Genomic DNA, 13263 nt, shown 5'->3' on the forward strand with positions numbered 1-13263 from the left:
TCAAAAACAGCTAAACTGATCATGTCCGCTATAGTTTTCATTTAATGTCTTTCTTTAGCTCTACTTCCACGATTTTTTTCATATTTTTTGGACCTATGGTTCAAAAGTTAGAGGGGGGGGGGACACATTTTTTTTTCTTTTGGAGCGATTATCTCCGAATTTATTCACTTTATCAAAAAATGTTTCTTGAAAACCCCTATTAGTTTTGAAAGACCTTTCCAACGATACCCCACACTCTAGGGTTGAAGCGAAAAAAAAAATTCACCCCCACTTTACGTGTAGGGGAGGTACCCTAAAAAATATTAAATTTTTAGATTTTATTGTATGACTTTGTCGGCTTTATTGATTTATATATCCATGCCAAATTTCAGCTTTCTAGCACTAACGACCACGGAGCAAAGCCTCGGACAGACAGACAGACAGACAGACAGACAGACAGACGGACATGGCGAAACTATAAGGGTTCCGTTTTATGCCATTTGGCTACGGTACCCTAAAAACGAAATAGGATAGAAATATAAAAATGTGCCTTGAAAAACCTAACTGCTTGGCAAAGAGAACAAATTGCCAAACGTGAACTATGCATCATTGAAGAGTTCCGTTCTGTTCATCATCAGCAGTTCCACTTCATCAAATGTCACTTCTACAAATGTAAATACTTGATTTGTTAATGAAAATACTAAGATCACTATATATATGCCTTTAACATTTGAGGAGTTCCCTCGAGTCCTCATGGACCCCATCGTCAGAACTCGAACTTGACAAAAAATTGTCTTGAAAATCTAATTTGCTTAACAAACACAGCGAAGAGGAGAAATCGCCAAACGTGTACTATGCGTCGTTGAAGAATTCCATTCTGATCATCATCAGCAGTTCCACTTCATCAAATGTCACTTTTTTGAATGTAAATGCTTGATTTATTACAGAAAATACAAAAATCACTATATGTATGCGTTTCACATTTGAAGAGTTCCCTCGATTCCTCATGGATCCCATCATCAGAACTGAGTTTTGACAAAAACGAGACCAATCTGTATATATATAAATTCAAACAAAAATCGTTTCAGAAATGACGGAGTTATGGAGTAACAAACATTTAAAAAAAAAAAAACCGAATTGATAACCTCCTCTTTTGAAATCTTGAAGTCGGTTAAAAATACCCACAAATAACATGAAACGCGAATTGCCTAAATCTGTAAAAACAAATCTCGGAATCTTACGTAAGTCAAAAAAACTTAACACGAATGAAATAACAGTAGGTTTCTAAACAATTTAGCTTTTTATTTTTCACGGTTTTGAAAACTGAGGTCAACATAATATTTTTTTTGTAGGTATTTTCTCAATTACCGATTCGAAGATAGCTGTCAAAAAGCTTATAACTCTCAGTTGGTCATGTCACTGTTTACTTATTATTGAAAGAAAAGGTAAATAAGCTCAAACGACCACCATTTTCCCTGATGGTATGTGACGATAAAGTCGAAGATGCATGGAGCATGCTTACCTAAAAATGTTTATACCTAGTTATTTCCTCTAGATTTGAAAAGATCCATGTTATAAATTGATGGAATTAGGTTTGCAGGAAATGAATTGCACTTCTTAGCCGTTCACCTTTGAAAGCTGGAAACAAAGCGTTAGAACGAATCAGCTTCAAAGTAATAACAACTCAACAAGTGACATACCTTGACCAATAGCACTTTGTAATAAGACACTGTACTCTATCTGGAGAATATTTGAGCTGGCATAATGTAGATATGTGTTTGTGATGCACTATGATGACCATAGATGATTTTATTGTGAACGCGTTTTTTCTGGTAAAGATTATATAAACGTCATTGTATCGTAATGCATTAAATGCAAGGCACGGTGTGACTGCATTCTCCGGGCAGACAGCCGGCGGCGGCGAGCCCGCCGATCAATATGCAGCGGCGAGACGCATTGTATCCTTACCCTAAACCCAGTCCGGAGGACTCCACAGACACACTCCTCAAAGGATTTGCATGCTTCATTCAATTCGCTTAGACTTTGCACAAAGGCGATCACGTACTTGATATACTTAAACTTAAATTCTTCTGCATACTAGAAACTAAAACTACAATATGCATACTAATTTAATCCTAAGCTCAGCTTATACTCTTGTTTTACAATTCCTTCATTAAATAATGATCTAATGAATGACATTTCATTTTTATTAGAGATGCTCCACTTTAACTATTTATGTTTATTAAAATTAACTCAATCTAGCATTAAGTCCGCCCTTGGTAAATGTTTAGGGTTCCGTATTTGAAAAAGTACGTTTGAATTTGTTTAGTATATTAAAGTTGTTATCGTCCTTTTTATTCTCCAATTTTTGATCTTACTTCAGTACTTTTGACTACATCGCCTAAACGGAAAAACCGGCCAAGTGCGAGTCGGACTCGTGCACGAAAGGTTCTGTACCATTATTTATAAAAACGGCAAAAAAATTATGCTTGTTGTATGGGAGTCAAAAAAAAATTATGCATTTTGTTATAGCGGCAACAGAAATACATCATCTGTGAAAATTTCAACTGTCTAGCTATCACGGTTCATGAGATACAGCCTGGTGACAGACGGACGGACGGACGGATAGCGAAGTCTCAGTAATAGGGTCCCGTTTGACCCTTTGGGTACGGAACCCTAAAAATCGGCCATGCTAAGTGTAGAGTTCCATAGTTACCATTCTGTTAGAATAGGCTGAACGGGGGCTATTAGTAGATATCATGTACATTACAAGCATCAGGCTTAGTTTTTTACTCCGCAGCGCTTAGTATGTCTTTTTACTAAGAAGAGAAGACTTTTTGCAATTACTCAATCATTCGTTTTGAAGTTTTGAAAGACCAAGTATACTCCATTTTGTTAAAGTTACAAAAATACTTAAAAAAATATTTTGTGTGGGACGCACACTATTTTTTTTGTTTTATAGTCTTGATTTTATTGTTATGTTGCCATGCATCCATGCCAAAGTGCAGCTTTCTAGCACTAACGATAACGGAGCAAAGCCGCGGACAGACGGACAGACATGGCGAAACTATATGGGTTCCTAATAGTTGACTACGGAACCCAAAAAATGTGGCCACCATTTGCAGTTTAAATGATAAAACAAAAAATAAGCAAAATAAAACTATGTGACAAAGACCGAAAGTTGGGAAACCAGTAGAACTACAACATTCATATGTACTGGATTGTACCTACACAAGCTCCGATGGACAGTCGGCTCAGTCTTAAGGAATAAGCCTTGCTTTTATGTCTAAATACATACCTTCGAGAAAGTAGCTCTTGAACTCCACTCCAGATAGCCGGCTAAGGGTCGGTTGCACCAAACAGCCTGTACCTTTAAAGCGTTCGCTGTATGGGTTTTTTTATAGATCTCTGCTGCGTGACGTTGATCAGTCTGTAGTTTGTGCAACTGGCTCTAAGGCAAGCAGAAGGGGAGAAGCATTGGGCGGCCATTTGACATGAGAGCGAATACGAGGAATCTCCAACATCTCGCTAAGCGGTCACGCATTGACTGAAACGGGTTGCAGTAGTGAAACCCATTGGACGTTGGAGTCGTCCGATCCCAAGTATTATAAACAAAATTAAATGAAAATGATATCTAGACTTCATTAATTTTCGAGAGAAGCAGCTATAGTAACCGTAGCCTTATTTACTCCATAAGCATCATTATCGGTTAAAGAGTGTGACTTCTGGATTCTGTTAAAATTATAGTGCATTCATGATTAAATATGGAAGTTTCTATCAATCACTATCATCCTATCTTACATTTATTGATAAGACACGTCTCCGAACTTTTTGTATCATTCGTCACGTTTATACGTTTAAAATAATATTTAACCTATCGCCTGATTATCACTTACATTACAGATTGCTTAATTACATCCGTAGACCTTGATTACGTTTAATTGTAGGTACCTAACTAGTTTAATGATTTTGAAGCGCATATTAGCTCGGATTGTACAGGTTGAGTTTGACTGATAACTTCTAACGAAACAATTCTTCTTTTTAAGAAACAGTTGTCAACGACCACAGGCGATTCGATGAAATAGTAATAGTTATTATGGCATATAAATATAATACAACGTAATGATATGATTAATAAATAAATAAATAAATAAAATAAAATAAAATAAAAATCATTTATTTCAGACCTTGGTCCATACAGTGTTAGTACGCCTTACTCTAAAAATTATATTAAATTGTTATTGAAATAAATTAAACTTACAATATTTTAGGGTTTAAACTTACAATATTTTAGGGTTTAAAACTGGAGCCAGGCCCATACACTAGTAATAACTACATACACTCATGTGAGTTATGTGTATGTAGCTACCACTGAGTGTACCCTGGTCCAGAGTACACTCAGTGGTAGCTAATATAAAGAGTGAGAATATTAATCTCTCTATTCCTTCTCACCGTAGCTACTCGTTTTATGGTCAACTCTTTCACCATCGAGGCAATCTGTCTCTGGAATTCTCTCCCTCTCTATTCGAAAAGCCCCAAGTAAACCGACTCGCAATGATGTTCGGTCGGAAGAATTTCCATCTTTTGTATATGTATAGTTAGTAACTAGCTGTTGCTTGCAACTTCGTATGCGTGGATTTGTATGTTTGTTGTAATACATATCTATTCTACATGATCATAGACCATTGTGCGACAAAAGATAGCTGTACGGTTCATCATTTGTCAATAATTTTACAACTCATGACATTATCCAAATGACTGATGAATTATTTTCCAAATGACTGAAATTATTTTTCTGTTTTTTTTCAATGTAAAGTCTTATGACGAAGTTTCAAGTACCTCGTTTGAAAAATATTTTAAACCCACTTTTAGCCCTCCTATGGAATGACGAATCCCTCCCCAGCCCCTTTTTCCCCTCTCTGGGGATGAATTTTCAAAATCGCTTTTATGACTTTTTTGTATTCTAATATTATGTTTTTCTCACAGGCCAATTCGAGTTGTAGTTATTCAATCTTATTCGAATATGATACTGATATTGTACTGTACCCCTAGTGTACATTTATTCGATAGCGAAACGTGACGTACGCGTTTGCGTTAAGTCTCATTTTGTATGGGATTTTGAGTTTTGAGAACGTCCCGCTTGGCGCGCTGTTTTTAAATCCCATACAAAATGAGACTTAACGCAAACGCGTACGTCACGTCACGCTATCGAATACATTTACACTAGGGGTTCTGATCTGTGAGTGTCAAAAGTGACTTTTTTGGATTAGAGTTTTAGTTATTAGATCTCATTCCAATTTGATACTGATCGATCAGTGTCAAAAGTGACGTTTTCGGATGAATTTTTACATAATGAGTAATTCAGGTCCTCTAAAGGTTGTCGTTGAGATTCAAGATGGCGAAGACGTCTCGAGAATATTTTTTTGTGTTTTGCTCATTTATGTTGTTCAAAGTGTAGTATTGATAGCTTATTATGCAGTGAACTATCGTGGAAGTGTACAGTTAATGAAAAACTAATCTTGAAACGCGTTTAACCATGTTTTAATCAACATCCGGCAATCCATCGTGGCTTTTAGTAAAGTCCAGCTATCTCTTTACTAAAAGCCTAAAAGCAACTACCGAACAACGTCATGCTCTACGAGCACACTTAAAACTTACAACGAAACTTGACATTGGCAAATTCATCATAGATTTGATGGAAGCCATATTTTAAAAGAAGAAGAAGGTCCTCTAAAGAAGATTGGAACCATCTCATATTGGAATGAATGATGTTAGATCCATGTTAGAAGTTGCTTACTATTTATACACGGTACAAACTTTTAACCCTTTTTGTACCATCTTCGAGCTAAAAAATTTCAAACTCGATTCTTACTTTAAATGTAACATGATATGCAAAATTAAACTTTCTAGCTTTTGTAGTTTCGGCTCTGCAATGATGAGTCAATCAGTCAGTCAGGACATACGTATTTATTTATATTATACGTATTAGTTTATTTTTGTTTATTATATAAGTAGTACTTTCTATTAAACCATTTTTTATAGGTTTTTTTTATTATGGTAGGGGAGCCCAAGAGGGGATTTTTGTAGTTACTCGAGCGTGTCAGATATATTGGTGATAGATATATGTATATAATATAGTGATATCTTGCTGCCCGTGGAGTCTACCTTAACCACATTTAGCAGTATATGTTTGTCCGTTGGTTGATGGTGGGTTGGTGGGCAATTGAAAAAAAAGTCGTTAAGAGTCCTTATTCCTACAGACGAGCGTATTTTGTAAAATGCTTCCTTTTTCATTCAAGATTACGACGTAACTATTAGTATTTATTCAAAAACTGGTAACGTACTTAAATAATCGTTTCCTAAACTAGCGGCTCCAACAGTTCCAATTTTCATTTTCTCTTCTAAACCTCTTTTTTAATGAGTTTTTTTGGGAGTCTTTTCCAAATTTTGCAGTGAGATGTGGCGTTTCGGTTCTCAATTTTGCTGTAAACAAGAATCATTTGGTACATGAATGACTACAATTTGATTCAACATATCTCGTACGAGGGGCTGGAATGATTAACAATCGAAGATTCATTTGAAAAAACTGATAAAATACCTTCCGAGTTTTCTTCATTTTTTTGGCGAAAACAGGGTTTTATTATATTTTTTTTTCCGCAAATTGTACGCATATTTTGCTTTAAAAATAATATTATAGCAAACTGTAACTTTATGTTAATCTATAAAAAAAAATCATAACTATGGGACCTACATTGCCGTAAATTTATATTTTTTTAAAACACGTATAAATCACGCAGCAGCGACGCCCCGCTCTCAGTCCGCGCGGAGCGCGCTTAGAGGACGGACCTGTGCTCGATTGTCAGGCATTCGTTGCGATCGTAATCAGCTACGGAGTTCCGAGAAGTGCTATATACTGCGATTAGAAAATCTTAATAAAAGTTCATTTTTTACACTATGCTTAACAGACTCTCGCTTATTGATGGATTTTCAGTGGTCCTTTTTTTTATACTACGTCGGTGGCAAACAAGCTTACGGCCCGCCTGATGGTAAGCAGTATCCGTAGCCTATGTACGCCTGCAACTCCAAAGGAGTTACATGCGCGTTGCCGACTCTAACCCCCTCCCACCCCTCGTTGAGCTCTGGCAACCTTACTCACCGGCAGGAACACAACACTATGAGTAGGGTCTAGTGTTATTTGGCTGCGATTTTCTGAAAAACGCATTTTTACTTGAAATTACGTTAGGGTTTGCATTTGCATTATTATTTTTGACCCGGATGAAGTCCAAGTTCTCATGATGGAGTCAGGAGTTGGTCACCAGAACTCCTAATCTACTCATTATAATCCCATCGTGTTTGGGCTCAAAAGATTTGCCCTGACGAACACCATCGATCTAGATGAGGTCCAGGGTCTCATGATGGAGTCAGGAGTTGGTCACCAGGACTCTTAATCTACTTATCATAACGCCATCGTGTTTGGGCTCAATAGATTTGCCCTGACGAGCACCATCAATCTAGATAAAGTCCAGGGTCTCATGATGGAGTCAGGAGTTGGTCACTAGAACTCCTAATCTACTCATTATAATTCCATCGTGTTTTGGCTCAAAAGATTTGCCCTGACGAGCACCATAGATCTAGATGAGGCCCAGGGTCTCATGATGGAGTCAGGAGTTGGTCACCAGAACTCCTAATCTACTCATCATAACTCCATCGTGTTTGGGCTCAATAGATTTGCCCTGACGAACACCATCGACCTAGATGAGGTCCAGGGTCTCATGATGGAGTCAGGAGTTGGTCACCAGAACTCCTAATCTACTGATCATAACTCCATCGTGTTTGGGCTCAATAGATTTGCCCTGATGAACACCATCGATCTAGATGAGGTCCAGGGTCTCATGATGGAGTCAGGAGTTGGTCACCAGAACTCCTAAACTACTCATCATAACCTCATCGTGTTTGGGCTCAATAGATTTGCCCTGATGAGCATCATCAATCTAGATAAAGTCCAGGGTCTCATGATGGAGTCAGGAGTTGGTCACTAGAACTCCTAATCTACTCATTATAATTCCAACGTGTTTGGGCTCATGAGATTTGCCATGACGAGCACCATCGACCTAGATGAGGTCCAGGGTCTCATGATGGAGTCAGGAGTTGGTCACCAGAACTCCTAATCTACTCATCATAACTCCATCGTGTTTGGGCTCAATAGAGTTGCCCTGACGAGTACCATCAATCTAGATCAGGTCCAGGGTCTCATGATGGACTCAGGAGTTGGTCACCAGAACTCCTAGTCTATTCATCATAACTCCATCGTGTTTGGGCTCAAAAGATTTGCCCTGACGAGTACCATCGATCTAGATTAAGTCGAGGGTCTCATGATGGACTCAGGAGTTGGTCACCAGAACTCCTAATCTATTCATCATAATGGTAATTTGATGGTGCTTGTCGGGGTAAATCTATTGAGCCCAAACACGATGGAGTTATGATAAATAGATTACGAGTTCTGGTGACCAACTCCTGACTCCATCATGAGACCCTGGACTTCATCTAGATCGATGGTACTCGTCAGGGCAAATCTTTTGAGCCCAAACACGATGGAATTATAATGAGTAGATTAGGAGTTCTAGTGACCAACTCCTGACTCCATCATGAGACCCTGAACATCATCTAGATTGATGGTGCTCGTGAGGGCAAATCTATTGAGCCCAAACACGATGGAGTTATGATGAGTAGATTAGGAATTATGGTGACCAATTCCTGACTCCATCATGAGACCCTGGATTTCATCTAGATCGATGGTACTCGTCAGGGCAAATCTTTTGAGCCCAAACACGATGGAATTATAATGAGTAGATTAGGAGTTCTAGTGACCTACTCCTGACTCCATCATGAGACCCTGGACTTCATCTAGATTGATGGTGCTCATCAGGGTAAATCTATTGAGCCCAAACTCGATGGAGTTATGATGAGTAGATTAGGAGTTCTGGGGAGTTCTGGTGACCAACTCCTGACTCCGTCATGAGACCCTGGACCTCATCTAGATCGATGGTGTTCGTCAGGGCAAATCTTTTGAGCCCAAGCACGATGGAATTATAATGAGTAGATTAGGAGTTCTGGTGACCAACTCCTGACTCCATCATAAGAACCTGGATGGACTTCATTCGGGTCATAAATAATAATACAAACCCTAACGTGATTTCAAATAACACTGAAACTCTATAGCACTAATGTGCGCAAACGATTGGCATCTTGACTAGGCAGCATGGGTGCGTAGCCACCATGCCAATCGATACGACAACGAAACACTATCTGTCTCTCTCTCGTACTAATATGCACAAACGATTGGCATCTTGGCTGGGCAGCATGGGTGCGTAGCCAACATGCCAAACGTTTACGATACGACAAGGAAACACTATCTGTCTCTCTATCGCACTAATATGCGCAATCTATTGGCTTCTTGGCTAGGTATCATGGGTGCGTAGCCAACATGCCAATCGTTTACGATACGACAACGAAACACTACTGTCTCTCTATCGCACTAATAAACGCAAACGATTGGTATTTTGGCTAGGCACCAAGCAAGTGTGTGGCCAACATGCCAATCGTTTACGATACGACAACGAAACACTATCTGTCTCTCTATCGCACTAATATACTTTATTTATACCTGCAGTCATTTACTAACTTCTTCATTTTCCATTGGTGTGAAAGAGACAGAATAAAGAGCAAGGGTTATAGTACACTCTGTAGTCTGTACACTTAGTAGTAGTGTACATAAAAAAACTACTGTGCATATAAAATAAAATAAAGAGTGCCCATATGATATCATATAACACTAAAATTAATGTTGCTTGAAATTATATTGAAAACTATCAAGATTATTCTAGTCTGCATTGAAACGCGCGTCGCGTTGCCGGCGCTCGCGTACCGAGCGCCAACGCCATCTATCGAGCGTTATTTCGTGAAATCGGAGAACGCTCCAAGGATTAAGGGCTCTTAAGTAGTTTGTGGATTTGGTTCGTTTGTTCCACGTTGATCTATACTTGTGCTAATACTTTGTACACAATTTCTTAATGTGATGGTTACAATTTCGAAACACATTTATCTGTCACATAAAAAAAATGCATACAAATAATTGTCAGATAATAGTATTAGCACAATTATAGCATCATCTTGGACCAACTAACCAAATCCACAATCTTACTTAAAGATTTATTTAACTGCTTACCCACCCCCCACCTACCAACGGACCAAAAGTGGTTAAGTTAGATTCTACAGGTAGCAAGATATCACTCATATCTTAATCTGACACGCTTGAACTCCCCTACTAGTACATGTACATTATAATATTTGACTTCACGGTTAACTCCTGCACCTCCATGTATATCTATGTTTGAACAAATGGTTGATTGGTAGCGAATGCCTTTTTCTTTGTTTTGTGCAATAAAGTTTCAATAAATTAACCTTTAATATTATCAACACTACTTAATATAAAAATAATCTTTTATGTATTTAAGTTGTATGACAATTATAGGGAAATATATAACGATAGTTTAAATAACAATAAAAATATATTTGTGAACTGATATTATTATTAAAATCTATTTGTTATTGTATTTTACTTTTCGTATCCTGGTTTCATATCCTGGCTCGTACCAATGAGTTTTTCGGAATTTATGTACGGAATATCATTTGATATTCACCACTAGCTTTTTGGTGAAGGAAAACATCGTCAGGAAACCTGCATACATCCGCGAAGAAATTCAAAGGTGTACCTATGTGAAGTTCACAACCCGCATTGGGCCAGCTCGGGGACTATAGCCCAAAGCCCAAGCCGTCTCGCGCATGGGAGAAGGCCTGTGCCCAGCAGTGGGACGTATATAGGCTTATTATTATTTTACGTTTCAGAAGTCACAATAGAGCTCAAAGTAATATTGAAGATCGATTGTCTGAAAATTTATGGCGCTATTTACCATGCTATCGACTTATCACAGATTGCAATATTATCGAGATGTGACAATACTGAATGAAGCCGCGGAAATGTTCAACCGACATTTGACGTAAAACAAAATATACGAATATAGATACTGATTGTTCTTAATCGAAGTACCCTTTAATAACCGATATTCTTCGTGTTTAAAAGACCCTTATAAACAAAAACCTTCGTCCTATTCAACATTCTTTGTTATTACCAAAATAGTGCTCGAGGTTAACAAATTTCAAGGTCATAATGTTACTGCGTCTTGAACTCGGCGAAACTCCATTATCGACCCTTAGCTGCGTGGACGTCAAGATAAACTTTTTTTCAGTCGTTGCATAGATAGAAGCGTTCAATAACAGAGCTTTAACTTTTACAAATTCTATTCCATCAAATAAATTACGTTTAAAATTTCATCGAATTAGATTGTGAGGCTTGAAAATGGCGGGGTCGTTGTCTAGCCTCCAAAATAGACGTAGTTCGGTGGCAGTGACCTGGGCGCTCTCCGACTGCACTCCCCATCCCAGGGTTACACTCCGTCACCCTTCTCAGCGTCAAACGAAATCGCCTGTTGATTCATTGTATTTATTGGGCATTATAATTTTAAAATTAATAAAATAACATTCTTAAGGGGCCCTCTGATCAGTATTGGCCGAAACGTTTATGCAATTGACCATTAACCATTACAAATTAAACCGTAAACTGTAACCGTCCGCTACGGTTTTCGGTTCAATTTGTAATGGTTAATGGTCAATTGCATTAACGTTCCGCCGACACTGCCACTGATTACCAGTTCGCCGGACGATATCGGCCTGTCCGTTATTCGCAAAAGCTGACAATCGCGAATAACTGAAAGGCCGATATCGTCTGGCGAACTGGTAATCAGTGGGCCCCTTGTAAAATTATATCTTGAAATGCATATGATGCCTAGTCTTGTTTTTGATATTAGTAACTCGTTAAACGCCATTATTAGCGCCCTGCGCAAACGCATGCGTTCTAAGTCATCACATATAGTGCTAGCGGTAGGCCAAAACATGCTTATTCTGTTAAAAGCATGAAAATCGGTATAATCGATTGATTTTTAGGCCATTTGAACCAATTTGACCCGAAGAACAAAACATCGGGAGGAGTTATAACATCGTCTTTTTTATATGGTATCTATTTTGTATAACACTACATAGATATATAGATTAATTACAAAAAAACTGTCAAACATAGTTTAATTAAAAAAGTTGTAGAATAGTATCTAGGAATTATAGAATAATCAAATATTCAAGGATGACGTCATAAGTTAATCACAAAGTTCGTGTACTATCTTGCGCCTCGATATGGTCAAATTGAACCTCCATCCAAGCACATAGCTTCGTGATGTGGCTTCAATATATCTTGATCGTTATCAGTGTTATCAATGAGCGTGCCTTGGCGGTCATCGGGGATCGATCGCGTATTCAATATCAGTGTCGCGAGGGCCCCGAATACGATAAAACAATGAGATAACTCAAGTTTCTGGTATTAACACTGACCGAATTTTCTTTCTTATAAAACATTTGAAGGTTGTCGCTTCCGCGATGCGCTTTTGTACCCGGGGTTTTTCAAAGTCGTTTATTTCAAGGGTGCGTGCGTACCTGAGCTTAAATTAAGTAACTTTCTCAAAGATTTCATTTTGGAGATAATCAATGATTTACTTTTATCTGACAAGGCCCCTACGAGCGTAGAGCCTGTTTACATATTTATTAGTGTTTAGTATGAGTTTATACATTTGATACCAAATGTAAATACTGTCTCGGCTGATTGATATTCGAAATGTCATTGATATATGTCATATATCTTTTCAATCTTTTGGCGGATTTAAATATAATATATATTATTATATATTTTATTTTAATTAAACATTCACTTGCCTACAATTCCGGGCAATTATATTAGTTTATAATAATTGAAGATCATTAAATACTGGTAAATATTTTTATAGTTCGTTTGTGCTATGTTTTTCATTCGCACAGATTGGCCAGTCCAGAAGGGATGATAAAATCGACCGATTTGATCAGAAAAGAAATTGGCATCAACTTCCAATTTAATCACCAATTTTAGATTTATGATGATATTTGAGCGCCATAAATAAATACAAAGCCCTCAAACGTGAATTATTCTTGCGTCCATTTTATCGGTAATACATAATTATGATGACCGATGCATAATCGGCGGTCGAAATCGGCGAGCCAAATTGACGTTTGCGTCCACACCACCTGATTTGATCAGACAATTTTGTCAAATTGGCGAAAATGATGCGCACCAAGAGGATGATTTTG

Source organism: Cydia pomonella, chromosome 9 (assembly GCF_033807575.1).
Source record: "Cydia pomonella isolate Wapato2018A chromosome 9, ilCydPomo1, whole genome shotgun sequence".
NCBI classification, from domain to species: Eukaryota; Metazoa; Arthropoda; class Insecta; order Lepidoptera; family Tortricidae; genus Cydia; species Cydia pomonella.